This window comes from Rhinopithecus roxellana, chromosome 12 (genome assembly GCF_007565055.1).
Source record: "Rhinopithecus roxellana isolate Shanxi Qingling chromosome 12, ASM756505v1, whole genome shotgun sequence".
NCBI classification, from domain to species: domain Eukaryota; kingdom Metazoa; phylum Chordata; class Mammalia; order Primates; family Cercopithecidae; genus Rhinopithecus; species Rhinopithecus roxellana.
The window spans coordinates 71,496,400-71,523,979 of NC_044560.1; the positions used below are offsets into that span (position 1 = coordinate 71,496,400).

Sequence of the window (27,580 nt, forward strand, 5' to 3'; positions counted from 1 at the left end):
AGGCAGGTGGATTGCTTGGGCTTAGGAGTTCGAGACCACCCTGGCCAACATGGCAAAACCCTGTCTCTACCAAAAATACAAAAATTAGCCAAGTGTGGTGGCAAGCGCCTGTGATCCCAGCTACTCGGGAGGCTGAGGTGGGAGGATCACTGGAGCCCAGTAAGTTGAGGCTGCAGTGAGCCATGATTGTGCCACTACACACTAGCCTGGGTGACAGAGCAAGACTCCATCTCAAAAAAAAAGAAAAAGAAAAAAAGTTAAAATATAAAATGTATGTAATTAAAGAAACAGTTTAATTGAGAACCCTGAAGGTAAACTTCCTCAGACCTCTGTTCAATGCGATTCTCCCTCAGTCCTGCACCAACCTCAACTCCCCTGTAGGAGGCTGTGTTCTCTCTGATTATGCCTTCCCCACCAGAGTACAATATCTTTAAGAAGAGGAATTACTATATTTATCTTGGTATTCTCCCTCATCTCTGTCAGGTCCTCAGTGCTTTTTTCATGTGTTGTAGGCATTCACTGTTTAATTAATAGATATAAATTCAATGTTTAATAAATTTATTTCTTTAAAGAAATAGATTTTCATTCTCATAAAGTATTTTTCAAATACTAAATCAAAAAAAACCTTTAGTGTTGGATAAGATTGTCTTTCCTTTATCAGAAAATTCTTCTCAAGACTCAAAGAAAACCATATTCTTATCAAGGTGGCCACATGGAGCATAGCTTAATGTTGATGATACTGAGAGATTTTCTTTAAATTTTGGTTGTTTTTCAGGGAATCAGCCCAGAAGACACCTGCCAAACCCAGGAGTTAGGTGGTTATTTCATGTGGGTCATGGAATTCAACCACCAGAAGACCAAATTGTAGTGATTGTTTCATTTTCTATTATTTGTGAATTTGCTTATGTCACTGGATAGAGGAACTGGCCACACTTACTGTTCATTCTTATCCCCTTTATCACCTGAGTGTAATGACTCTACCTTGAGGTATTCTTCAGATGTTGTAGAGACAGAATATTTTCATATTGGCTTCTTTACCAGATTCTCAGCTTGCCAGAAAGAGCCAGGAGGCTGGATTTGCTATTTTAATATAGTTTAGGGCCAATAAGGCAAAGGTAAATGATGTAGTCCTTTTAAATCCTGCTCCTGTTTGAAAAATTTAAGTTCTCTTCTCTCCATAACGCATTTTCTGACTACTTACGCCCATGTTGTTCAATCTTCATTTCCTTTGAGAAGAAGATGCCGTTGTTTTCTGTATTCATCTAAGTTGTGGGCTGCTGGGGTCAGGGACCAAGTTTCATGCTTCTTTGGTATCACCCATGATGTCTAGCACACGGCTGGGTACATAATAAGTGCTGTGAGACAAAAACGGAATCTCTGGACCCCACACTCACTATGTCAAAGGAAAAGTTAAGCTTTTCCTTTGAAACTGAGTCACTAAAAAAACTGCCTTCTTTTGTTATCCGGTAGCTGCAACAATAGAAGGCCACATATCTCCCCAGATAGCCTCCCTCACAGATTGCTTACAGAGAAATTCCTTGTAGGTCCCTAAATCTTTCAGAATGCATCTCTGTCCTATAAATGAGCCCTAAAACAGAGTGAATCTCACTATGACAATAAGATAACAGCTCATCTTCACAGGTATGGTATAAGGACAAGACTAGAAATCATCCCTCTGCCCACCTCAAGACAAATTCATAATTGGCTTTCCCCCATTTTCACATTTATCTTACGTAAAATGTAGATTTACTGAGCATAAGAGGAACACATAATCACCATTCCTCTACCCTCTCCTCACATGCAAAATGTGAATTCACTGGACACTAATCAAAGCCTCACAAGAATGTAACTTCTTCCCTCCTTGCCTACCCTCTCACTTCCCTTTTTTTTTTTTTTTTTCTTTTCTCCTTCCCCTCCTGCTGGCTCTTTCCCCTTTAAATATTGAAGTCCTTTACAAACTCTCTTTGTAAAAGGCAGAGATCACAGATGTTCCTGTATTTGTGCTTTTTCCTGGGAAATGTCCTTAACCTTGGCAAAATAAACCTCTAAAACGATTGAGACCTGCCTGTCATTTTTTTGGTGCTTAAAATCACTATTTTAGACTTGGGTAAATCTGGCTGTGGAAGTAGTGACAGAGTCTTTTAGAATTTTCTTCTACCAAAAATAATTAATCAGAAAGTCCCTGAGAGAATTTCAGATATTTCTGTAAGGATCAAACCTAAATTTAAATGACACTCGTAGATCTGTTCATAATCCCAGTGTCTCACGCATATAAACTCAATAAAAATTTACTGAATGACCAAGCGAAGAAATGTTCTTTCAGCTTTTCCTTCGAGACTCAGAAAAGATATCTGCAATTCCAGAATGGACTGAGTGAACAAGAACAGATCAGTGACACAAAGACAGCCTTCTTTTTCCCTTTCAGGGTGACTCAAATTGTAGTCCTAATCTGAACAGTGTGAGACACAACTCCGTCTCATACAACTCGATAGTGCATTTGCTATACTCCCATTTATACAAACTGCTCAGATGCCCCAAATGCTGAGTCTGTTTGCCTTCATTCTACTCCTTTGGGAGATGCCAGTACAAACTTGTTTTTCCTTTCTTTTTTAAATGGAGATGTGATCACCATAGCAACTAAAAGATATAAATCTTGCCTAATTGAATCAGTGTGCTCAAGATAATAGGGCACAAACTGAGTTAAAACTGGGGTGAGGGCAAGAGTGGGGAAATGGATGAAGATGATAAAAATATTTACGTCCCTAGAATTTCTGGGTTTGGATTAATTGTTTCATAAGGAATATTTTTGGCCTTCAAATGCAGGGCCACTTGGGAGAGAAGCAGGTGGGGCAGTAGTTGAGGTGTCTCTGCAGTTGATTCGCAGTGAAAGGCAGGTTATGAGTATAGGGACAGCCCTTCGGCCATATGGTCCCCTCCCTATCCTGAGGATAAGGACATTTGAGAGAAGCCAATGGTATTGGAGGGCCAGAATCGAACTTAAGCCGCTTAGTTGGTACAACTGTAAACCATCCCTCACAGGGGCTGGGCCCTGCAACCTTTCTAAGCAGGGTAAAGAAAGGTAAGGGGACTTCCTTGTCGAAGAGGAGATTCCCGCGTTCGCACCCTAGCTTTCCCTCAGGGTTCAACACGCGTTATATAAATGCCAAGTTACTCAGGGGCGCGCACATGAGAAGGCTGGGGCCCGACACACGCTGTGTACTGCCGGTCACCGGTGTGGCGCGCCGGGGGGACACACCAAAGCCCCTGTCCCTCCCGCCTCTGGAAAGCAGTCCCCGCTCTTTCCAGCTGCTCCGCGGGGCATGTGGCTGTGCGCTGCCTCCTGCGGATCCGAGGCTGGGCGAGGGGGCCGCGGTGGCCACATGGCGCGCTCGGGGAGATAGCAGCTGCGCTTTGTTTCCAGCAGTGAGAGGTGAGTCACCAGTTCCCGCAGCCCCAGAGCTGGGCAAACACTCAGGCCCAGGCAGCTGAAAAATTCACAGCAGGAGCAGCTACCGAAGCGGCTGCAGCCTTTTCCTCCTCTTCCTCCTCCTCCTCCTCCGCCACTGCTACCGCCACCGCCGTGGTCACCGCCTCCGCGCCCTGCCTCCGCCCAGTCCCCTCCTCCTCCACCCGCGAACTTAGTCAGCGGTTCGCGCCGCCGCGCGCCCATTGGCCGGCGGAACGCGCCGCGTCACAATGGAGCCGGTCGGAGGCGGTGAGCTGGGCAGCGCCGGGGCTTCCCGCTGAGCCCGCAGCCGCCGGCAGCCGGGAAAGTGCAGGCGCGGGGCCGCCGCCTGCGCGCCCGGAGGGGCCCGGGAGCACGCCGAGGGGAGCGCGGGCGCCCAGGACTGGAGTCGCGCAGGTAGGTCGGAGCGTGACACCCCGGTTCCAGGAGGGGGAGTCGCGCCGACCGCGGTGGGGAGGAGGAGGACCGGGTACGGGGACGCAGCAGGTGGGGCTGGCCGAGCAGGTGCGGTTACCTGTCCACGCCTCACCTGCGAGCCAGGCTGCGGGTCGGTCGCGCGGCTGCAGAGACGAGTGGCGGCTTCGTTCTGCTCCCTGCCTTCGGGAGAGACAGAGCCCCACACTCAGAGGACCTCTCCTGTATGCTGGGGTCATTTGGGGCAAGAGGAGTGGGCGGTCGCGCGGAGGCGGGTCCCTCTGTCTCCCCCGGGAGTCTTGGCGTTGCACCTGAGCGTGAGTCCTCGGGGCGGGGCGGGAAGGGGTTTCCGCTTTCCCAGGCTGGCGTCTCGCTCCAGGTGAGCGCAACTCCCCTGAGGGTGCCCCCATTAGGTTGCTCTGTTTTGCCCCCTGCACTGGCGCTGTTTTTTGGGAACTATTTTACGCTCTTGGATACTCGTTGTTTACCTATAATTTGGTGGCAGTGTTGGCTGTTGATTTGTTTGAGAAAGAAGGGGCAAGCGATACCAATTTAAAAAGAAGACTCAAGAGTTTCCCCTGAGCTTAGTTGAGCAGGTGCTGAGAGGTCAGAAGGGAGGAGGCTCAGTATTGGCTCATTAATCTGTGTCCTCAACTGACTTCCTAACGTCCATAGATTGCCTTTGGATGACATTTGTGGAAGACTTTTTTTCTTTGTGGTCAAAAAGACACCCCTCTAAAAGAACAAAACCGACATGTGAACTTCCTTGAATAAATTCACTTCGCCTAAAGACAAAACAAACAAAACGTCCCACTGATAAAAGATATAAGTATGAACATTTTAAATTGTAAATATATAGCCAAATTAAAACAATTTGTTCAGCGTATATTAAGACATTAAATAGCATGATTTTTATTAAAAGACTTAACCCATTTGCAAATGATATAATAGTCTTTCCAGAACACCCCAGAAATCTAAAAACAAATGTATCTTGATCAGATGATTCTGTCCCCTAAACCTAGGTGTAGGAGTGAGGATGGAAAACAAGTCAAACTGCAGTATAATTTTTTAAACCATTCCAGTACCCTCTATGTGTACAGGCTACACCTCCTGAGAACCCCAAATGCTCTTTGTTTTGTTTTTGTTTGTTTGTTTTGTTTTGAGACAGAGTCTCAGTCTGTCCCCCAGGCTGAAGTGCAGTGGTGCAATCTCCGCTCACTGCAACCTCCACCTCCTGGGTTCAAGTGATTCTCCTGCCTCAGCAGGCGCCCGCCACCACACCCGGCTAATTTTTATATTTTTAGTAGAGGCGGGGTTTCACCATGTTGGCCAGGCTCATCTCGAACTCCTGATCTCAAATGATCCACCCACCTCGGCCTCCCAGAGTGCTGGGATTACAGGTGTGAACCCAAATGCTCTTTGAATTGTGGGTGCCAGGGCGACTTTCTTTTTCTCCTGGCTTTCCTTGTCAGCAGCTCTACTCAGAGAATAGAAAGTGACAGCCAACCCTCCAAGGTAATTGGGCCTGTGTAATTTTAGAATATAAGCCCTAACATGTCTGATACTTCTGTAAGCTAAAAAGAGGTCCCTTCATTCTGGTAGAGAATGGGGGTGATGATGTCATTGAGTGCACCCTTGGTTCATGGCACTTTCCTTAGCCTTAGTATCCCCCAAAACAATTTTAAATCTGCTTGTAGGAATTAAGTTTACCATTCTTTGAAACGTGTTCTCTTTTTCTTCAATTGGTAAGGTGTTCTAACATGTTCAGCCTATTATGAATCTTTTCACATTCTGAATGATTTCATTTGACTAGTTGAGATTTGCTTTTTTAAATCTCTTCTCTACCGCTACCACCATTTCCCATTGCTATTTTAATTTTCAGAATCCTCAGAATGAAAACACCAACAGTAATTAAAATGAAAAGGGGCTTAATAAAACCTAAAGGATACTAAGCCCTCCAAGTATTTTAGGCTAATCTCTGTGAGCATTTTCCTGCAGTGGCCTGAAATTTGTTATTTTTTGTTGTTTTCTGAAGTTTAAGGGGGAAAATATTTTACAATTTAGAACATCCTTGCTTTAGCCAAACTTTTTCTTATAAACAAGGGTTTTTGTTTTTGTATTTTAGTTTTCAAATTCTTCTGATGGTACCTGAGTATTTTATGTTTTCTGGATTTTTTACTGTTCATAGCCTGTTGAATCCAATCCCCGATTTTCATTTGGTGTGTCTCTAAAGTTGAATTCTCAAATTTTACTCTTATTTCTCCTTCCCAGCATCCTTCTACCACACACTGATATTTTTAGAAATGAATGCATTCTGATTCTGTCATATTATTACACACTTGGTGGAATGATTTGCATTGCCTTGCATGGAGCAGGTTCCCCCCACTGCTATCCTGACTCCCAGAGCACTGGGTACATCAGCAAACAGTTCAGACCTGTGACCGTTCAAGAGGAATTTGGGAGACCCAATTATAGTGTAGAATTTATTTAACCATTTGTAAAATGCCTTCTAATTTGTGTCATATCTGTTTTCATATTGCTGCCTTTTATTGCTATTGCCTACTTTCATTTTATTCCCCATCCATATTTTCTAAACTTCCTACATGCCTTTATTATGACTTAATTTCTCTGGTGTTTAAACTAATGCCTTTGGTAGACATAATAACCTATTTTTCTTTTTCTGATTATTAAGATTGATCTTAAATAAAATTAGGCCTAGCTCCAATCATTGATCTCTCTCCTGACTTCTTATCACTGTGGTTCATTTAGAAACTGAACAAAGGGTAACAGTAAACTCCCTGTTCTATGACTGCCTTTCCTTTAGGATTCTACTGAATTGCAACACAATTTACATTTACTCCTTCAATGCTGCAGAGAACCTGAGTAAAGGAAATTAATAAAAATGAGTTGTCAAGGCTTCAACCTTGACCTTTCCCTTCGGCCTTTTTGATGTTTTTGCTGTTTTTGATATGGGTCATGTGATTCTACTTGTTTCTTTCTAGACTGTATATATTTAAACTTCATCTCTTGCTTTTTTTAAATTTCAGAGTCCCTTTAAATTCTTTCTTCTCATCTGTCATCCTGTGACCATTTCCAGGGCTCCGTTCTGCAATGTCTGTTCTTCGACTGACAAGCACAGCATCTTTCACAGACACTGCCAGCTGCACAGCTTCTATTTCTCTTCTGTTTCCAGCTCCATGCAGGTGACTGAGATCTTCCTCTGCTCATCTCTGATGGAGACCACATTCTTTATTGTTGAGTAGCATATTCCTTTTGATTCTTTCTCAGGTAGCAGATTTAAGAGCATATTCGAACCTTCCTTATCCTGTCAGATTCCTTTTCAGCATTTTGAAACTTTTTTTTTTTCAAAATCTCTTGCAAATTACAAGCAAGAGTTCTTCAAGGTTTTATCTAAGAGAACAAACTTTGCAGACTGACAGGCCTGATTCTGAATTCTGTGCCATCACTTTGGATGAGTTGTGGATTAGTTAAAACTAGTTGACAGCTACAGAGACTGCAAAGAACAATGGCTTAGTCAAAATGATGCTTGTTTCTCTTTCACATTAAAAAATCTTGCAGAGAGGCAATCTATGGCTGGTATGATGGTTCTACAGTCTTCTGAGAACTAGGCTGATTCTACCTTTTGGATCATCTACCATAAATAAGATGAGGCCCTCAGTTTCATGATCCCAAGATGGAGCTTCAGTTTCATCACCCCCAAGTTCCAAGTAGCAGAAAGGAGGAAAGAAGGAAAAAAGAAGGAGGGGAAATGCAAGAGCCCATGGTCTCTGAAGGAAAATTCCTGGATGCTGTCATATACTTCTTGTTATATGTCATTGCGTAGAACTTAGTAACATGACCTCAGGTAGCTGGAATAGAGACTCAGAAATACTATCCTTATTCCAGACAGTCTTATTCCTAGCTAAATTAAAAAAAAGAGAGAGGATCTCAGATCCTTAGCAAAAAGTGGGGAATTTTGGAGGTATCCAAACACCATAGCTATCCTAACCCTCTTTTTCCTTGACTAATACTGTCTTTCTCACAGGAGTCTTAGGATTAAAATAAATGTTATACATTAACACATCTAATGTAGTATCTGGCGTAAAACATGCTTTCAGGAAATGCTGTTTATATTGCTCCTTATTTCTTTTCCTTGAATTGTCTAGTTTCCCTGCTACAACATCACTGGCCCCCAAATCCTATTAATATTTTAAATACTTGGGCACTTACCCCACTTGGTGTTATCAGACTGCTGTGTTGTATCTTGTCATGGGAGGAGATGAGGTTTTTGAGTGTCAGGGAGCAAGACATTATTACTCAATGTCAGCAGTTATTCTTAGCCAAAAAACATGGCCCGTGAAATCAAATAGATCTGGACACAAATCCTCCCTCAGTATGCAACCATAGTCTCTCTCTCTTTCTCAGTTTTTTTTATCTGTAAACTGGATAATAGCTGACTGTTAGGGTTGAATGAAAAAAGTATATAAAGTGCTTAATACTGTCCTCAGTAAAGTGGTAGCTTTTCTTTTTTAATTTGGCCTAACCTGTGTGAGCCTTTTCAAAAATCAGCACTTATTCTGTTTTTTTAAAAGTTATAAAATTATCTGTAAAATCAGTTTATCACCCAAGTGATAGCAAAATTTTTTCTATATATTTTGATATAACAAAATACAGAATGGTTAGTGATACAGAATGTTTAAGCCTTAACCTTCCTCAGCCTTGAATTACTTTTGGCTGAGCCACTCTCAGAAGGTAAACATTACCACCATTTAAAATATTTCACAGTATTTTTTCTTCAGTAGCTATTAAGCATCTAGTTTGTGCCAGGCAATGATGATGAGCAAAAATGTACGTGGTCCCGACTCTCATGAAGATCTGGACCATACTGGGGAGGACAGGTGAATCACTCACTCACTGCAAACAGATGAGAAGTTGTCACTGTGAGGTTGCTATAAAGGAGACACTGGTCGGGCATGGTGGCTCATGCCTGTAATCCCAGCGCTTGGAGGCTGAGGCGGGCGGATCATCTGAGGTCGGGAGTTCAAGACCATCGTGGTTAACATGGTGAAACCCTGTCTCTACTAAAAATACAAAAAAAAAAAAAAAAAATTAGCCAGGCATGGTGGCGGGTGCCTGTAGTCCCAGCTACTCGGGAGACTGAGGCAGGAGAATGGCATGAACCCAGGAGGCGGAGCTTGCAGTGAGCTGAGATCATGCCACTGCACTCCAGCCTGGGTAACAGAGCAAGACTCCGTCTCCAAAAAAATAATAATAAATAAAATAAGAGTATATCATGTATAACTTCTCAATGTGACACTCAGGAATAATCTAATGCTTTTACAGTTTATTTGGGCTATATTAGCAAACTTTAAATACAGATGCTGTCTTCATACAACAAGCAGATGCATCTGAGATGGCACTGTAAAATAGTATATTTTTGTAGAGGGTCAGAGGGTTGATTTGCATCATCCTTAGCCAATGGAATTTGAAACCATGTGGCTGAATGGAGAAAGACTGTTGGCAAAAAAAATCAGTAGCCCATAAAGCAGCAATGGAAAATGACCACAGGATGGGAAGTATGAGCAGTGTGTTTCAGAGGGTTGGGTGACTGGACTAGGCATGGGATGGCCTTCTCAAAGACGGTGGACAACCCCCACGGCCAGTCCCTCTGTACCTTTCCATTTTGCACAGACAAGAACCAGCATGGCAGGGGGTGCTATTGGCAGGTGCATTAGAAGGTACCATTTCTCCTTGCCGTGTCCTGCTGAGCTATTAGGGGGAGTTTGTAGGGGAAATGATGCCTCTCTAATCCCTGTAACAGCCTTGGAGGATGGCAGGGAACACTCTACTTTGATGCATCTTCCACGTATTGTGGTATTTTACATGTATTGTGGTATGGCATGACTGAGCCTTGGGGGTTAAACCATGAGCCATTGCACTGCAGAATGTTTCTTGCTCTGAGTCGACAAATTTAAGATAAATTCTGTTCATCTAAAGATTTTAACTTCATTTCTCTTAACAAAACTGAGTTTATTCCTGGCCCCATTTCAATGCTAAAATAAGCAGTCCTAAGCTAAGCAATGACTTGTCTTTGAGAAGCATTTGTGGATCATGTAGGGAAGCTTAAATTTTTCCCTGAAGGTTTGATAATTTGAGTCTATGAAACAAAGTGATAATAGCTTCACAGGAAAAAAAAAGGGCTGATAAATTTTATTATATGCACATGTATGCACAGGAGTCGTATAAAATATTTTAAAAACTCAAAAGAAATGGCCAGATGGTTAATGCTTATACACCATCTTGAGGTAACAGAAAGAACAGGGGCTGAGAGCATGGCTAAAAACAAGTAATGGTGGTAAATCAGGTTATGGTGGCAAGACAGGTTATGGGAAGGAGAGAAGAGGAGGCCTGGCCAGCAAAGGTGGTCTTGTTATCTAAATGAACCTCTCTGGTAGCAGCCCTCAGATAGAATAGATGGTAAATGTTTCTTTCAGACCTTTAAATCTGTCAGACTCTCAGTTAATCTTTCCTAGATCCAGACAGACAAGGTGGGGCCTCAGAGAAAGCCTGGCTGCATCAATGCAGATACTCTGCAGACACAAGTCTCCCCAATAAATGACAGCTTTACAGGCCTACTTCTGTTTTGCCCTCCTAACAGCCATCTCAAAATATGTCAAAGAAGTATATTTTGGGGTGCAATATTTTGGTTTCCTTCAGTCATCATTGCTGTTTCTCAGAGGCACAGTGTTGTGCATGGTGGTCAGGTTTGCAGGCAATCCCGGAGAGTTTATGCTGGCCAGTGGTGCCCTAAGGTGCCAGAGTCTTTCACCCTCCCTTTCCCTGGAATGCCCTTGTAACTTGGACTTCCTGCTTCGGATTTGCCTGGGTATTTGCATTTCCTCCCTCAGTGGCACACCAAGCTCCTTCCTACCTCAGGGGCTTCTCAGTTGTTCTTTCTGCCTGGAATGCTCTTCCCTTATAAATTTCCATGACTACTTTCTGCTCGAGAGTCAGCTCAAATGTGACCTCAGAAATACATTCCCTGGCCAAAAGTACCCATACCCCCTACCTATGTTCCCATCATAGTCTTTCAAACCTTGGTTTATTGTTTGCTTGCTTGTTTATGCTCTATTCCCCTCACCCCCACCAAAATATAAGTTCTGTGAAAGCAAGAACTTTGTCTCCCTTGTTGAACTGCTCTGAAGTCTGGTGTGTAGTAAACGTGGCCAAACTGCTGCATGTGATAGTGGGTGAATAATATTACCTCACTGATAGATTTGGCTGTGTGCCCACGCAAATCTCATCTTGAATTGTAGTTTACATAAGCCCCACGTGTCGTGGGAGGGACTGGGTGGTGAATCATGGGGGCAGTTTCCCCCATCCTGTTCTTGCGATAGTGAGCTAGTTCTCACACTATCCGATGGTTTTATAAGGGGCTTCCCTCTTCACTGGACACTCGTTCTGTCTCCTGGCACCCTGTGAAGGGATGCCTTCCATTATTATTGTAAGTTTCCTGAGGCCCCCACAAGCCGTGAAGAACTGTGAGTCAATTACACTTCTTTCCTTTATAAATTACCCAGTCTTGGGTATGTCTTCATTAGCAGTGTGAGAATGGACTAATACACCAAGTAGTTATAAAATGGGGATAATAATATCCATGCCACCTACCTCACAGAACAAATGAGGGCCTGGAGTTAGTGTATTGAAGATGCTTTCCTCAGAATTTTCTGTTCATCTTTAGACTGTGTATTTTTGCCAACAGCAATACTATTTACCCAAGTATGTATCCCAAGTTTCTTGGAACTCATTCTGAGCTTCTCCTTGCTTTATTCTCCCTACAGTCCTCTTATAGGATTGGTAACCCATTTGTCTAGAGTCTATAGCCTTCAAGTCCTTCTATCACTGCCCTTCCTCTACAGCCCATTTTCTGCTGTGAGTCTTCAGGAACACTGCCAGTTATCTTCTAACTGATAATGACTTTGTAGTCTTGAGCATCGTCTCTGCCACCATCACCTACAAATTTATTGTCCACACTGCAGAAAGTAATCTTTCCAAAAGACAAATCTCATCCCATAATTGCCTGGTTTAATAAGCCTTTAATGGCTCCCTGTGCCTCAGGATTAAGTCGAAACACCATGGTGTGGCATGTGTGAAAGTCTTCCTTTGTCTGACTTCTGCAACTCTTCAGCTTCATCTCTTGCCACTCTGTCATCTCTGTGTCCGCAGTGCATGTCCTATAGACACAGTGTGCGGTCACACCCCCATACACCAGCTGTCCTAAACTATTTGCAGTACAGGGAGGAAGGTTCTAGATAGCCAGATGGTTTCATTCCATAGCTTTGTTCCTTCCCTTTATTTGGGATCCTCTTGACAAGCACACGACGATCTTTCAAGGCTCAGTTAAAGCATACCTCTTCTGAAAGACCCTTCCTGACACCTTCTCTCTGCCTGTCACCCCCAACAGCTCCTCATTCCCTCTTCTGTGCCGCTTCTGAGCTACACCTATCATAGTACCTAGGCTAACGAACATCTTGGCCTCCTCCTGGATGCTTCTTCATGATAAACACTATATTTTGTTCATTTCCTGGGATTCCTGGGCCAGACGTCATACATGGCATACTGTGGGCATGCGGTGGATATCCAGGAGAGAATTAGGGAATAAAATTAGCATAATTATTACCTAGTCTAGGGCTTCATTTCAATAACGTGCTTTTGACTGGTATTTACATAAAATTTTAAAGAATATCTCCTTGAAGGTTAGAAGTAACGAGGTATATTATACATGCTGTTAATAGATATCGGTTGAATAGCTAAAGTACTTTGTTTATGAGCTAGGGTTTATTGAACACTTACTGTGTTCAGAGTTCCAGATGTAGCAACTTGTAGGGGATGCTTGAGATGGCTTTTGTACTTTAATGAAATAATCCTGACTTTGGCTTTCTATTAGAAGTCAAAATTTTAGATGGTTAACACAGGCTCTTCTTGGCTTACAAGTAGTTTATAACAGTATCTCTGAATGTTTTTGAGTATCCTCTACAAGGATTTTGAAAAACGATTTGTTCTCATACATTTTTAAAGTTAATGTCTGAAATTTTTCATCATAATTTTGAATAGTTGCAGACAGTTGCATTTCTAATGTTATAACTATTGGGTTTTAAAATCACTCTTTTAAATGTACCCAATGGAAGTTAAATTAAATACCAAAGTAATTTGATGTTTCTCATCATCCATTTAAGAAACATAAAAATAAGCTCTTCTAGAAAAGTCAGGAATTTTACATAGATCTTTTTTCTCATGGAACTCATTTTATTCCTCTTCTATTCTATAAAACTATTCTATAAAAATGTAACACTGTTATGATTGAAAGTTTTTCATTGATTATCATGTCTTTTGTGACATACACACACAAACACACACACTCAGTATATTTGTTTTTAAAAAAGTACTTGTGACAATAAGGCTCTAAATGTTGAAAAACATTTCTTTTGAATTGTTATTATGATTTTTCACTAGTACACAATTGACCAGAACAACACATATGATCAAAGCAAGTGTTTCTTTTTAAATGGAAATGCTTAAGAAGTCTTGCCATATAAATACATGGGAATGAAGTCAGTGTAATTCCATTCTGTCTTCTAAACTCCTGAGTTTTATGCCCAAAGATATCTGGTGATTTATCACAAAAACGATTTTTCAATGTTCTATTGCTTGATGGTTTGATTAGGTCTTCCTCCAGTGTTGATCTAATCAAAGAAATAGAAACTTTACTCTGACTCCCAAAAGGATTTTTCTCAGGCCTGAAAGTCTTTCACTTTGTCGGTATCTGTAATCCTATGGTTATTTCAAAATGGCCCTCTGCTTGGGGGCCTGGAGATTTTTATAACCCAAGACAATGCACCATAAGTGAACTCCTGAGAAATAAGATGTTTGCCTTTCTTTTTTACTACAGTAAAAGGGTGAATTTGAAAAGGGGAAAAAGAATATGGTTGGAAAGAGCAAGTAGGACAATATGTATTTTGAAGGAGGTCCTCTTAGGCAGGGTTAATTGATTTAGAAGTAGATTCCACCACATTGTCAATCACTCCAAATAAGACTCCCAAGCCCCGTACCCCAGCTTGAAGATCACTGGTTTGGACACTAAAGAAAATTTTTCAGTCAAATTAGGTATCAACTGTTAGGTCCCTAGTAGGCCAATTTAAAGATTCCCCCTTGGTGTACACAGGGATATCAGATAGGGAAAGAGCATGGTTAGAACATATCACTCTTTTGGACCCAGGCATGATGGCTGGAGCCTGTAATCCCAGCTACTCAGGAGACTGAGGTGGAAGGATGCGGTGAGCTATGATAGCACTACTGCACTCCAGCGAAGGTGACAGAGCAAGACGCTCTTTTACAAAAACAATAACAAAAAAGAATATCACCTTTATAAATATACTTAATAGAAACTAATTTGATACCAAAGTGATTTGGTTACCATCATCCATTTTAAGAATGCACGAACAAACTCACCTAGAATAGCAAGAAATTGTACACAATTCTTTGATACCCATTATTACACTAGATACGAAAAGAACATTGGTTAAAGATAACCAGATGCTTGACTGACAGTCATCTGGGTGAGTGAGTGACTGGTTTCTAAGAACAAGTTTTAATCCCACTGGGAAAAAAAATGCTTAAGCATTTTATCAAGAAAGCTAATTTCTTGGAAGAGTTTGTGAATTCCAGCATGCAAAAAGTTTTGGTCCTGGGCTAGATTTGGGACATATTTTTTTTTTCTTTACAGATAAATGCAATTGAGAGGGAAAGGAGTAGACAACAGGTTGGAGTTGGGCCTGGCCATCACCTTGTTGAGTTGGTAGCCTTTCCTGGGGCCCTCTGGATTTCAGGACATTCTGTTCCTGTTTAAGAGAGTACTGTATAGCTGTCCCCTGCTCTCTTGCCTTCATATAGCAAAACAGCTTATAGCAAATCTCTGCAGAAACCACCCCAACACATCACTTACTATGATAGACATTTGCCCATCACTGCTAACTTATTAAGTGTTTATATTCACATTTATTTTCCTGATGACCTGCAGTAGAGGGTACAAGCATTATCCCCATGATACAAACGTGGAAACTTTGAGTTCCTGAGGGGATATGTGGCTTATGTAAGTGAACCACAGAGTTACCAGCAGATCTGGCACTTGAATCCTGATAAAGCAGCTTTTTCTATAATAGATTGCCTGGCTCCTTTTTACAGGTGTATTATTTTAGAAAAATCTCTAAGGATTGGGAAACTTGCCTTAAAGTACTAGTATGAAGATTGAGATAGATAATTTCGTAAAATGCCTGGTAGAGTGCACGGCTCATAGCAGGCCCTAGAGTTTTTGAAAAGAAAATTAATGTATCTGAGTATTTGCTCCGACATGCTTCATTTTACAGATTTTTTAAAAATTAATTCATTCAGTAGATTTTTTGAGCACTTAATATGTGCCAGGCACTGTTAACAGGCACAGGGAAAATATCCAACAGAGAAAACAGAAAAAACCCTTTTTGCATGAAGCGTATATGCTAGAGGAGGGGAAATAGGCAAATGCAAGGTATAATGTCATGCAACAAAGTGCTCTGAAGAACAGTAAAACAGAGTGAAGGACTAGAGAGTGGTTCTTGGTGGGGATTAGGTAGTATACATTCAGGGACAGCATTTCTGGGGTGGGCAGTTTTGATACCGAGTATTATGCTCACCTGAGTCTGAGTTCAAGCTTTGAGTTTATTTGGGTAAGTTGATTCGAGTCATGGTATTCCAGAGTTGTGTGGAAGTAACCTGAGAGGGTAGTTTTAATTTTTAACTTTTTAATATTATGGATATACTTGAAGGTCTTTCCCAGAATACACACATACTCATATGTGTACAATTTCAACATGCCTTGAAATCATCCTTAGAATCCGCAAGCTCATACCCCTGTTCTATTTCAGTCATTTCTTTTAACTGGTAAGATACTAAGATTGAGAAAGGTAAAGGAAAAATTTTCCACAGTGTCACAACTAATTAATCACTGAATCAAGGACCTAAGATTCCCACAAAGTCATTTATTGTTTTTTCTATTAAAATGTGTAAGTAACACCAGGTCTAGTAAGGGAGGCTTGAGGCTTGAGTTCAAGGCTGTGGCACTACGATCGTGCTATAAATAGCCACTACATTCCAGCCTGGGCAACATAGCAAGACCCTGTCGCTTAAGAAAAAAAAAATTTGCAAGTAGCTAGAGTGTTTCTCCTGATTATTTTGTATATGCATTGCTATTATCTGAGTCTGAGTGTTGGTGTTCCAGCAGAATTCATGTGTTGAAACTTAATCCCTAGGCGACAGTGATGAGAGGTAGGACATTTGGAAGATGACTGGATTGCAAAGGCAAAGCCCTCATGAATGGGACTGGTGTTCTTTTTTCTTTTTTTTTCTTTTCTTTTCTTTTCTTTTTTTAAATTTTGAGACAGCGTTTTGCTCTGTTGTCCATGCTGGAGTGCAGTGGCATGATCTCGGCTCACTGTAACCTCCACCTCCTGGGTTCAAGCAATTCTCCTGCCTCAGCCTCCCTAGTAGCTGGGATTAAAGGCACACGCCACTACACCAGGCTAATTTTTGTATTTTTAGTAGAGATGGGGTTTCACCATATTGGCCAGCCTGGTCTCGAACTCCTGACCTCAAGTGATCCACCCGCCTCAGCCTCCCAGAGTGCTGGGATTGTAGGCATGAGCCACCACGCCTATCCAGGATTGGTGTTCTTATAAAGGAGGTTGGAGGGAGGTTGTTTGCCTCTCCCACCATGTGAGGATACAGCAATAGGGCACCATCTATGAGGAACTGGCCCTTACCAGTCACCAAGTCTGCTGACATCTTGATCCCGGAATTTCTGACTCCTGGAACTGCGAGAAATAAATGTTTGTTGTTTACAAGCCACCCAAGTTCATGGTATTTTGTTATAGGCGCCTGAATGGATTAAGACATGCATCATTTTTATTTACACAGAGTAAAACCTCCCCAAGTAGTTTATGTGGCTGGTAGGGCTTCTTGTCCTGTTTCCTGACCAGTATCACAAGATAAATAACATTTCAAGTATTCCAAATGTCCTAGAAAATTATGAGCAAGGAGAACTCTGGCTGGTGGCAGGAGAGTAAAAAGCATATTAAGAAGCGGAGGTCTTGCAGTGGGAAGATTTCTCTTTCCTTACAGATGAAATTTTGACATGGCAAAGAACAGTTAGGAACTGATAGTGCCTTTGAAGGTCTGAACCAATGGACAGCAGAGAATGTTCCTCTTTCTTTCATAGAAGCAGTGACTCCCTTAGAGTGAAGCATCAGCCATCCCCCACCCCAACCCCAGTGATCTCCTTTGGGGACATTTTATACAGAGACTTGGAAGATAAACTTGTCACCTTTAGGAAAATATTCACTGTAGTAAGTTATCTTCCCAACCACACTTCCTTAACAGATGTCTCAACTTTTAGTACTACAAAGTAACTAAACATTTTAAGTAGCAGTCATCCATACTGTGGCATGAAGACGTCATTTCCAAAACTGGATGCTGTTTAAAGGTTTCAGTTAGCATCTTCAAGATTGTTTTGTTTTGTTTTGTTTTATTTTGTTTTGTTTTTGAGACAGAGCCTCACTTTGTTGCCCAAGCTGGAATGCAGTGACGTGATCTCAGCTCACTGCAACCTCCACCTACTGGGTTCAAGCAATTCTTCTGCCTCAGCCTCCCAAGTAGCTGGGACTACAAGCACCCACCACCACGCCTGGCTAATTTATGTGTTCTTTTAATAGAAATGGGGTTTCGCCACGTTGGCCAGGCTGATCTCAAACTCCTGACCTCAGGTGATCCGCACATCTTGGCCTCCCAAAGTGCTGGGATTACAGGCGTGAGCCACCGCGCCCAGCCCCTTCAAGGTTTTTAGTACATCTGGCTTTAAAATCTTAGAAGCCTAGCAAGACTGTCTCCTAGAAACATTGATATTTATTGAAATTTTAGGGTATTTTCTATTGTTGCTCTCTTAAAGGCAAAGAAAACCTATTTTTCTAGTTAGAATTACCCCTTAATGCATTGACAACTCTGAAAGAAGAAATTCTAGCCTTTTCTCTCTTTTTTTTTCTTTTTTTTTTTTTTTTTTTTTTTTGATTTGGTTCAGAAAGTTTTATTGAGGCTATAAGCTGGGAGAGGCACTAAGAAATCACGTATTCAATACAATTTTTCTGTGATGAGTCCGTGAGGTCGATAAGCCACATGTAAATAATTCTTACTTTCTCTAGTAGCACACTTTTATTTTGCAGGTGAAAAAAAATTGAAGGCATTTCTTAAACCATTTGTAAAATAGGGTATCAAGGCCAGATTCTCTAACTTCCCCATCCAGGGTTCTACCCAGGAGGTCCTTTTTCTCAAAGAATTCCGATAGAAATCTTTACTGCTACCCATGCAGAGGTTTGACTCTTTGGATTGGTTTCACTTCTCCATTCAGTGGCATATCTGGTAAATATTCCGTTAGAAACTTGTAAATAGAATCGAAACATAAAAATTGACTTGTGCACATAAAAAACTTAACTAGCTTTTACAAACAAACAAACAAAACCAAACAAAAATAACCACCCACTAAAGTTTGTGACTGTGTGTCACCAATAGAACTGATTGAAAAGTGAGCACTGGCTGGGCGCGGTGGTTCACGCCTGTAATCCCAGCACTTTGGGAGGCCGAGGTGGATGGATCATGAGGTCAGGAGATCGAGACCATCCTGGCTAACACGGTGAAACCCTGTCTCTACTAAAAATACAAAAAGAAATTAGCTGGGCGTGATGGCGGGCGCCTGTAGTCCCAGCTACTCGGGACGCTGAGGCAGGAGAATGGTGTGAACCTGGGAGGTGGAGCTTGCAGTAAGCTGAGATTGCGCCACTGCACTCCAGCCTGGGAGACAGAGCCAGACTCCGTATCAAAAAAAAAAAAAAAAAAAAGGGAAAAAGAAAAGTGAGCACTGCTGTAAATTATTTTGTTCATATCAAGCCGTATGACTGGTTTGACTGCCTGTCTCTGGAATTGGTTGGTTGTTTGGTGGTTGCACTTCCACAACCTTAAGGTTACCAAATTTTTACTATGAGCAAAGAAAATGTAAATGTTAGATATGAGTTCTAAATTTCTTTTCAAAGAATGAATATGTCAGTATGTTCAATTCTTTGCCTTCTACTTTTAAACATAACTTCCTCCTAAAGCAACCTTATTCTTTTTTTTTTTATTATTATACTTTAAGTTCTAGGGTACATGTGCATAACGTGCAGGTTTGTTACATATGTATACTTGTGCCATGTTGGTGTGCTGCACCCATCAACTCGTCAGCACCCATCAACTCGTCATTTACATCAGGTATAACTCCCAATGCAATCCCTCCCCCCTCCCCCCTCCCCATGATAGGCCCCGGTGTGTGATGTTCCCCTTCCCGAGTCTAAGTGATCTCATTGTTCAGTTCCCACCTATGAGTGAGAACATGCGGTGTTTGGTTCTCTGTTCTTGTGATAGTTTGCTGAGAATGATGGTTTCCAGTTGCATCCATGTCCCTACAAAGGACGCAAACTCATCCTTTTTTATGGCTGCATAGTATTCCATGGTGTATATGTGCCACATTTTCTTAATCCAGTCTGTCACTGATGTACATTTGGGTTGATTCCAAGTCTTTGCTATTGTGAATAGTGCCTCAATAAACATACGTGTGCATGTGTCTTTATAGCAGCATGATTTATAATCCTTTGGGTATATGCCCAGTAATAGGATGGCTGGGTCATATGGTGCTTCTAGTTCTAGATCCTTGAGGAATCGCCATACTGTTTTCCATAATGGTTGAACTAGTTTACAATCCCACCAACAGTGTAAAAGTGTTCCTATTTCTCCACATCCTCTCCAGCACCTGTTCTTTCCTTTTTAAAGATTGCCATTCTAACTGGTGTGAGATGGTATCTCATTGTGGTTTTGATTTGCATTTCTCTGATGGCCAGTGATGAGGAGCATTTTTTCATGTGTCTGTTGGCTGTATGAATGTCTTCTTTTGAGAAATGCCTGTTCATATACTTTGCCCACTTTTTGATGGGGTTGTTTGTTTTTTCCTTGTAAATTTGTTTGAGTTCTTTGTAGGTTCTGGATATTAGCCCTTTGTCAGATGAGTAGATTGCAAAAATTTTCTCCCATTCTGTAGGTTGCCTGTTCACTCTGATGGTAGTTTCTTTTGCTGTGCAGAAGCTCGTTAGTTTAATTAGATCCCATTTGTCAATTTTGACTTTTGTTGCCATTGCTTTTGGTGTTTTAGACATGAAGTCCTTGCCCATGCCTATGTCCTGAATGGTATTACCTAGGTTTTCTTCTAGGGTTTTTGTGGTATTAGGTCTAACATTTAAGTTTCTAATCCATCTTGAATTAATTTTTGTATAAGGAGTAAGGAAAGGATCCAGTTTCAGCTTTCTACTTATGGCTAGCCAATTTTCCTAGCACCGTTTATTAAATAGGGAATCCTTTCCCCATTTCTTGTTTTTCTCAGGTTTGTCAAAGATCAGATGACTGTAGATGTGTGGTATTATTTCTGAGGGCTCTGTTCTGTTCCATTGGTCTATATCTCTGTTTTGGTACCAGTACCATGCTGTTTTGGTCACTGTAGCCTTGTAGTATAGTTTGAAGTCTGGTAGTGTGATGCCTCCAGCTTTGTTCTTTTCACTTAGGATTATCTTGGCAATGCGAGGTCTTTTTTGCTTCCATATGAACTTTAAAGCAGTTTTTTCCAATTCTGTGAAGAAACTCATTGGTAGCTTGATGGGGATGGCATTGAATCTATAAATTACCTTGGGCAGTATGGCCATTTTCACAATATTGATTCTTCCTATCCATGAGCATGGTATGTTCTTCCATTTGTTTGTGTCCTCTTTTATTTCACTGAGCAGTGGTGTGTAGTTCTCCTTGAAGAGGTCCTTTACATCCCTTGTAAGTTGGATTCCTAGGTATTTTATTTTCTTTGAAGCAATTGTGAATGGAAGTTCATTCCTGATTTGGCTCTCTGTCTGTCTGTTACTGGTGTATAAGAATGCTTGTGATTTTTGCACATTAATTTTGTATCCTGAGACTTTGCTGAAGTTGCTTATCAGCTTAAGGAGATTTTGGGCTGAGATGATGGGGTTTTCTAAATATACAATCATGTCATCTGCAAACAGGGACAATTTGACTTCTTCTTTTCCTAACTGAATACCCTTGATTTCTTTCTCTTGACTGATTGCCCTGGCCAGAACTTCCACCACTATGTTGAATAGGAGTGGTGAGAGAGGGCATCCCTGTCTTATGCCAGTTTTCAAAGGGAATTTTTCCAGTTTTTGCCCATTCAGTATGATATTGGCTGTGGGTTTGTCATAAATAGCTCTTATTATTTTGAGATATGTTCCATCAATACCGAATTTATCGAGCGTTTTTAGCATGAAGGGCTGTTGAATTTTGTCAAAGGCCTTTTCTGCATCTATCGAGATAATCATGTGGTTTTTGTCTTTGGTTCTGTTTATATGCTGGATTATGTTTATTGATTTGTGTATGTTGAACCAGCCTTGCATCCCAGGGATGAAGCCCACTTGATCATGGTGGATAAGCTTTTTGATGTGCTGCTGGATCCGGTTTGCCAGTATTTTATTGAGGATTTTTGCATCGATGTTCATCAGGGATATTGGTCTAAAATTCTCTTTTTTTGTTGTTTGTCTCTGCCAGGCTTTGGTATCAGGATGATGTTGGCCTCATAAAATGAGTTAGGGAGGATTCGCTCTTTTTCTATTGTTTGGGATAGTTTCAGAAGGAATGGTACCAGCTCCTCCTTGTACCTCTGGTAGAATTCAGCTGTGAATCCATCTGGTCCTGGACTTTTTTTGGTGGGTAGGCTATTAATTATTGCCTCAATTTCAGAGCCTGCTATTGGTCTATTCAGGGATTCAACTTCTTCCTGGTTTAGTCTTGGGAGAGTGTAAGTGTCCAGGAAATTATCCAGTTCTTCTAGATTTTCTAGTTTATTTGTGTAGAGGTGTTTATAGTATTCTTTGATGGTAGTTTGTATTTCTGTGGGGTCGGTGGTGATATCCCCTTTATCATTTTTTATTGCGTCTATTTGATTCTTCTCTCTTTTCTTCTTTATTAGTCTTGCTAGCAGTCTATCAATTTTGTTGATCTTTTCAAAAAACCAACTCCTGGATTCACTGATTTTTTGGAGGGTTTTTTGTGTCTCTATCTCCTTCAGTTCTGCTCTGATCTTAGTTATTTCTTGCCTTCTGCTAGCTTTTGAATGTGTTTGCTCTTGCTTCTCTAGTTCTTTTAATTGTGATGTGAGAGTGTCAATTTTAGATCTTTCCAGCTTTCTCTTGTGGGCATTTAGTGCTATAAATTTCCCTCTACACACTACTTTAAATGTGTCCCAGAGATTCTGGTATGTTGTATCTTTGTTCTCATTGGTTTCAAAAAACATCTTTATTTCTGCCTTCATTTTGTTATGTACCCAGTAGTCATTCAGGAGCAGGTTATTCAGTTTCCATGTAGTTGAGCGCTTTTGATTGAGTTTCTTAGTCCTGAGTTCTAGTTTGATTGCACTGTGGTCTGAGAGACAGTTTGTTATAATTTCTGTCCTTGTACATTTTCTGAGGAGTGCTTTACTTCCAATTATGTGGTCAGTTTTGGAATAAGTGTGATGTGGTGCTGAGAAGAATGTATATTCTGTTGATTTGGGGTGGAGAGTTCTGTAGATGTCTCTTAGGTCTGCTTGCTGCAGAGATGAGTTCAATTCCTGGATATCCTTGTTAACTTTCTGTCTCGTTGATCTGTCTAATGTTGACAGTGGGATGTTGAAGTCTCCCATTATTATTGTATGGGAGTCTAAGTCTTTTTGTAAGTCTCTAAGGACTTGCTTTATGAATCTGGGTGCTCCTGTATTGGGTGCATATATATTCAGGATAGTTAGCTCTTCTTGTTGAATTGATCCCTTTACCATTATGTAATGGCCTTCTTTGTCTCTTTTGATCTTTGATGGTTTAAAGTCTGTTTTATCAGAGACTAGGATTGCAACCCCTGCTTTTTGTTGTTCTCCATTTGCTTGGTAGATCTTCCTCCATCCCTTTATTTTGAGCCTATATATGTCTCTGCATGTGAGATGGGTCTCCTGAATACAGCAAACTGATGGGTCTTGACTCTTTATCCAGTTTGCCAGTCTGTGTCTTTTAATTGGAGCATTTAGTCCACTTACATTTAAGGTTAATATTGTTATGTGTGAACTTGATCCTGCCTTTATGATATTAACTGGTTATTTTGCTCATTAGTTGATGCAGTTTCTTCCTAGCCTCGACGTTCTTTACATTTTGGCATGTTTTTGCAATGGCTGGTACCGGTTGTTCCTTTCCATGTTTAGTGCTTCCTTCAGGGTCTCTTGTAAGGCACGTCTGGTGGTGACAAAATCTCTAAGCATTTGCTTATCTGTAAAGGATTTTATTTCTCCTTCACTTATGAAACTTATTTTGGCTGGATATGAAATTCTGGTTGAAAATTCTTGTCTTTAAGAATGTTGAATATTGGCCCCCACTCTCTTCTGGCTTGTAGAGTTTCTGCTGAGAGATCTGCTGGTAGTCTGATGGGCTTCCCTTTGTGGGTAACCCGACCTTTCACTCTGGCTGCCCTTAACAGTTTTTCCTTCATTTCAACTTTGGTGAATCTGACAATTATGTGTCTTGGAGTTGCTCTTCTCGAGGAGTATCTTTGTGGCGTTCTCTGTATTTCCTGAATTTGGATGTTGGCCTGCCCTACTAGGTTGGGCAAGTTCTCCTGGATGATATCCTGAAGAGTGTTTTCCAACTTGGTTCCAGTTTCCCCCTCACTTTCAGGCACCCCAATCAGACATAGATTTGGTCTTTTTACATAATCCATACTTCTTGCAGGCTTTGTTCATTCCTTTTTCTTCTCTTTTCTTTAGATTTCTCTACTCGCTTCATTTCATTCATTTGATCCTCAATCGCTGATACTCTTTCTTCCAGTTGATCGAGTCGGTTACTGAAGCTTGTGCATTTGTCACGTATTTCTCGTGTCATGGTTTTCATCTCTGTCAGTTCGTTTATGACCTTCTCTGCATTAATTATTCTAGTTACCAATTCTTCCACTCTTTTTTCAAGATTTTTAGTTTCTTTCGCTGGGTATGTAATTCCTCCTTTAGCTCTGAGAAGTTTGATGGACCGAAGCCTTCTTCTCATCTCATCAAAGTCATTCTCCGTCCAGCTTTGATCCGTTGCTGGCGATGAGCTGCGTTCCTTTGCAGGGGGAGATGCGCTCTTTTTTTTTGAATTTCCAGCTTTTCTGCCCTGCTTTTTCCCCGTCTTTGTGGTTTTATCTGCCTCTGGTCTTTGATGATGGTGACGTACTGATGGGGTTTTGGTGTGGGTGTCCTTCCTGTTTGTTAGTTTTCCTTCTAACAGTCAGAACCCTCAGCTGTAGGTCTGTTGGAGATTGCTTGAGGTCTACTCCAGACCCTGTTTGCCTGGGTATCAGCAGCAGAGGCTGCAGAAGATAGAATATTGCTGAACAGCGAGTGTACCTGTCTGATTCTTGCTTTGGAAGCTTCCTCTCAGGGGTGTACTCCACCGTGTGATGTGTAGAGTGTCGGTCTGCCCCTAGTGGGGGATGTCTCCCAGTTAGGCTTCTCAGGGGTCAGGGACCCACTTGAGCAGGCAGTCTGTCTGTTCTCAGATCTCAACCTCTGTGTTGGGAGATCCACTGCTCTCTTCAAAGCCGTCAGAGTCGTTTGCGTCTGCAGAGGTTTCTGCTGCTTTTGTTGTTGTTGTTGTTGTTGTTGTTTAGCTCTGCCCTGTTCCCAGAGGCTTCCTTGAGCTGCTGTGAGCTTCACCCAGTTCGAGCTTCCCAGTGGCTTTGTTTACCTACTTAAGCCTCAGCAATGGCGGGCGCCCCTCCCCCAGCCTCGCTGCTGCCTTGTGGTTAGATCACAGACTGCTGTGCTAGCAATGAGAGAGGCTCCGTGGGCGTGGGACCCTCCTGGCCAGGTGTGGGATATAATCTCCTGGTGTGCTGTTTGCTAAGACCCTTGGTAAAGTGCAGTATTGGGGTGGGAGTTACCTGATTTCCAGGTGTTGTGTGTCTCAGTTCCCCTGGCTAGGAAAAAGGATTCCCTTCCCCCTTGCGCTTCCCAGGTGAGTCGATGCCTTGCCCTGCTTCAGCTGTCGCTGGTCGGGCTGCAGCGGCTGACCAGCACCGATTGTCTGGCACTCCCTAGTGAGATGAACCCAGTACCTCAGTTGAAAATGCAGAAATCACCTGTCTTCTGTGTCGCCCGCGCTGGGAGCTGGAGACTGGAGCTGTTCCTATTCGGCCATCTTGCTCCGCCCTGCAGCCTTTTCTCTCTTAATCAGTGAAAGGCCCTTTCCCCCATATTGCCCTCTGTGCCCCCCATTTTTGGGTATTTCTAGCCTACTTTTTCATCTGTATGCCTTGTTACTATGGTGACAGGCACCATAGAAATAGAGAACAAAGCAGATGTAATAAGCGTCTCCTACATGGTTTACAATGCTGAAAAGAGATCTAAGATTTTCAGGCGTTGCTTTTTCTTCATTAATGATAGAACTGGACCAGCCCAACATTGTTGGGATATAGGGGCTGGTATGGGCTGCTTTGGACCCTGCAATTCCCATTGTCCCTGACTTTATCAGTCCTTATTCTACCCAGGAGTCATGAAGGTGAAGAAAGACTAATGGGAGTCTGCATGGAAAGTGTAACATAGAAATTAGGGCCGCAGAAACAGCACGTTGCAAAGGACAGATACTTCTGCTGAAGCATATTCCGTGGGAGGGAATCTTGAGCCAGCGGGAATGTTCACCAGTCATTGATCCTTTTGCTTGATTTTGCATTGTTGAACTTAACCCTTCAGTAGAAACATTTATCCGCTAGGTTTCTCTCACTTCAAGGTACTTAGCCTATATTAGATTTATTTTTTAATTAAATGAAAATAAATTTGGATTACTAATAGCTTGCAATATTTGCTCCTGGCCATTGTGGCCATTGAATTTTTTAAAATAAGTAGTTAAACAGCTCATGCATGCTTATCTTGTACTTGTTTTAGAATTATAATTAAATATTTAGCAGATATTGTGAAAGTTATTGTTTTCCATAAGATCCAGGAGAAATTGTCCATAAGTTGCTTTTAACCTTCTACATGCATGTTTATTATTTTATTTATTACATCTTCTTGTATCATTTCTGGATATCTTTAATCAATTACCTAAGATTAAATAAAGTGTTCCAGTTACTCAATTCCATCACCTGGACAATTATTTTTAAGTTTATTATTTTTTAAGTTTCTTGTTGCTTATATTTTTATGTTGGGGACGTGTATAGTTTTAAAATAATACTATGTTTAGAATATAAAGTTGTGATACATGAATCAGATGTTTGGAGCTATAGAAGCTGAATGATCCATGTGCCCATTGCATTGTGGTGTGAGGGCCTGAAACTCCTTCTACCTCTAAATTCTTGTTTCTTTGCCTATGTGGCTCGTTTCTTTTTGCTTGATGAGCAAAAGAAGTATTCTTTCCCAATTTTGTTATCTGTTGTGATGGCCCTAACAGTAATGTGAAAATATGTCTGAATCAACCCCACACTTTGAGTTTTAAAAAACCCACACAGTGTAACCTTCCCCAGTCATGTCAGCTTTTCCCCTTTGTGGCATGAATGAAAGAACAAGAGCATTGGAGTGGGAGTTGGAACACCCAGTGCTGACCATGGCACAGCCTCTGCCAGGGGTGAGCTTGGAGATACATTTATAACCCTATACACAGAATATGGCTTCACCAGGAAGGGCCCAGGAGCCCCAAGGAAGGTTTTGAGAGATTATATCGATTTGTTTTGGGGAGTAACACTGGCATCTGTATGGAGGGTGTGCTGAAGATGAGAGAGATCATATTGCAAGACCAAGTAGGGCAGTGGGATGAAGTAGAGGAGACTAGTAGAAAAGTTAGTTTAGAAAAAAACATAGGATTAAATATTCTATTTCCTTTTATCAGAAGATCCTATGGTAATTACTTAAGTCAAACTGTGATTACTGATATTTTACTAGTTTTACTATAACTTCTAACTTTTTCAGAGGAGTGGATCATTTTGAACCAAATGATTTACGGTCAGATGGTCAAATTTCAGGTTACCAGTGAGTGTGCTTTATATTAGCACAACTTTAAAAATCATAGCTTCTAAGCATGGATGTCTTCTGACTGGAAATGGGAAAGGATTTGGGAGAAGTACTATTTGTTCTATGGAAGAATAATGACATTTTGCACAGGAGAGGTTTGCTGAAACCAGGTAATCCCTCCAGGCAGTGTAGCTCATTGTCTTCCAGAAAGCTAAAAAATTATGGGCTCATTGGGTAGGGTTTCTTAGCCTAGAGAGAATAGAGGTTGTGTTTGTGAGGAGCTTATTCTTTCATGGACTGCTGTTCTCTAAAACCTCCTGGGGCAGAGAGAGTTCCCATCACTTTTGGTGTTGTCAGCACTGTGAACGTAGAAAGTAGACCAGGTAGAACTATTTCTGTTTTTTATCAATTAAAAAGCTGACTTTCTGAGGGACTGCATAACTTGGCTAAAGTTAAGGCAGATGGTAGGCAGATAAGAGTTCAGTCTCCTCCATCTTTTTCCTGAC

General features: G+C 41.5%; 1 protein-coding gene across 4 annotated transcripts in view; it reads left to right on the top strand.

Moving 5' to 3' along the window:
- Window positions 1-3,670: 3,670 nt before the first annotated feature.
- LRRC8B (leucine rich repeat containing 8 VRAC subunit B) overlaps window positions 3,671-27,580 on the top strand; it is a 79,282-nt gene continuing 55,372 nt past the window's right edge. For 3 of the 4 annotated variants that reach the window (XM_030942955.1, XM_030942956.1, XM_010363683.2), the window contains exon 1: window positions 3,691-3,862. The gene's annotated coding sequence lies outside the window, so the exon portion shown is untranslated. Of the gene's footprint in view, window positions 3,863-27,580 lie in introns of all 4 variants that reach the window. The other variant, XM_010363684.2, reaches the window with a different exon arrangement.